Below are 2672 nucleotides of genomic sequence, written 5' to 3' on the forward strand. Positions count from 1 at the left end.
TATTTAAAAAAAAAATAAGAACAGTAATTTGAAAAAAATGTTCATTGCAGCATTATTTACAACAGCCAAGGCCTGGAAACAACCTAAGTGTCCACCATAAATGGATGGATCACTATATGTATAAGTGCTCTATATACAATGAAATGTTATTCAGCCATAAAAAATAATAAAATCTTGCCATTGGCGACAACATGAATGGACCCTGAAGGCATTATGCTGGGTGAAATAAGTCAGACAAAGAAAGAGGAATACTATAAATAGCATAAGATCTCACTTATACGTGGAATCTAGAAGAAAAAGAAACAAAAAAATAAAAGAAAAAGAAACAAGCTCATAAATACAGAGAACAAATTGATGGGGCTGCAGGAGTTGGGGGTGTGAGGGTGGAGACAGGAATGGGGATGCAGAGTAGAGAAGGGGTGTGGGGTAGGGGTCGTGAAATAGGTGAAGGAGTCAAACGGTACAAACTTCCAGGTATAAAAATAAATAAATCCTGGGCATATAATGTACATGGTGACTACAGCTGACAATACTTAAAAGTAGTTGCAAAGACTAGACCTTAAGTCCTCACCAAAACAAGAAAAGAAATTGCTTCCTTTGGGCGGGAACCATGATCTTCCAGTAATTCACCAAAATGACTAACACAAAGGGCAGGAGGAGAGGCACCTGCTATACGTTCCCTAGGCCTTTTAGAGAACATGGAGCTGTTCCTCTGGCCACATACATGCGTATCTATAAGAAAGGTGATATTGTAGACATCAAGGGAATAGGCACTCTTCCAAAAGCAAATCCCCACAAATGTTGCCGTGGCAAAACTGGAAGAGTCTACAGGGCCACCCAGCATGCAGTAGGCATTATTGTGAACAAGTTAAAGGCAAGATTCTTTTCTTTTTTCCCTTTTAAATTTAATTTATTGGGGTGACACTGGTTAAAAGTATACAGGTTTCAGGCACAAGATTTTACAACACACCATCTGTACACTGTGTTTTGTGTTGACCAACCCAAGTCAAGTCTCGTCCATCACCACTTATCCCTGCTATACCCGCCTCCACCCTCCCTCCCACTCCAGCAAGCACCACATTGTTGTCCGTGTAAGGGCAAGATTCTTGCCAAGAAAATTAATGTACGTATTGAGCATATTAAGCACTCTAAGAGCTGAGGTAGCTTTCTGAACCGGGTGAAGGAAAATGATCAGAAAAAGAAGGAAGCCACAGAGAAAGGCTCCTGGGTTCCACAGAAGCACCTGCCTGCTCCACTCAGAGGAGCACAGGTGCGAGAAGCAATGGAAAGGAGCCCGAGCTGCTGGAACCCATTCCCTATGAATCCATGGCATGATAGGTGTAAATAAAATAAAAGACCTCTGTATTGATTTTTTTTTTTTTTAATATGGAACGCTTCATGAATTTGCGTGTCATCCTTGCGCAGGGGCCATGCTAATCTTCTCTGTATGTTTCCAATTTTAGTATATGTGCTGCGGAAGCGAGCACTGTATTGATTCTTTAAAAAGAAAGAAAAAAATAATAACTATGTGTGGTGATGAAGTTAACGGAATTTATGTGATCATTTCACAATATATACAAATGTTAAATCATTATGTTGTACGCATTAAACGAATGTTATATGTCAATTGTACCACCATAAGAAATGTTTTAATACCCTCAATATAAAACCAAAAGAGGTTTTATTAGCTTCAGAGGACAAAAAGTGCAATACAGCACCGAACCAAGCAGCAGTTGCAGCAAGATCTTTAGGCGGTTTCAAAGCATTTCCACCCAATGACCGGGTGCCTTAGTTATAAAAATTGAAGGAAGACAACATTTACTCATAATCCCCAAACCCATCCCTCTCCGCACTCACAAGAAGGCGCTTACATTAGGATTCCAGGTTCCAAACCCAGGCTCCACCGCACGCTGTCATCTTAGACGAGTTACGGGGTCTACGCCTTAGTTCATAGTTAATGGCATAACAGCACTTACCTCTTGGGCTGTGTGAACATTAAATGAAACCTTGTAGCACAGTGGTTCTCAACCTTGGCTGCACATTAGAATCACCTGGGGGTCTTTTTTAAATCCTGATTTCTGGGCCTCATCCTCCGGAAATTCTGTGTCTTTGTTACTAACGTGGTGGTCCCACCCCATAACAAAGACACAGAATTTCCGGAGGATGAGGCCCAGAAATCAGGATTTTAAGAAGATTCCCAGGTGATTCTAATGTGCAGCCAAGGTTCAGAACCACTGTTGTAGTCTGTGGCTCAGTGTTTGGGGCATAGCAGGCGCTCAAACGCCACCTGCTATCGTAAACCTGCAAGCTTCCAATTTCCTCCTCGGTTCACTGGTCTTACCTGAGACGCTGCGCTAAGACCCTGGGGCTAAAGGCGGTAAAGTAGCGCTGCCTCCAGCTGATGGTGGTGCGGGGCGGGTGGGAGCGGGGTGGCTGGGACGTCATTAAATGGTTCTCTAAGCAGTGTCACAGGAGCAACAGTGCTTAGGGTAACGTCCACTTACCTAGGTAACCTTTTCCTAAAAATATGACTACTCTTCACGAGTCCTGAGCTTCGCCAAACCAGTGGAGGTACTCGGCACTTACAGGTTCCCAGCCACTTCTTGAACTCGAGTCACGCCCTCTGCGCAGGCGCCTCCAGTGGGTCGTCCCGGGCGGCCCCAGCCCCGCCT

This window comes from Myotis brandtii, unplaced genomic scaffold, assembly GCF_000412655.1.
Source record: "Myotis brandtii unplaced genomic scaffold, ASM41265v1 scaffold160, whole genome shotgun sequence".
Lineage (NCBI taxonomy): Eukaryota > Metazoa > Chordata > Mammalia > Chiroptera > Vespertilionidae > Myotis > Myotis brandtii.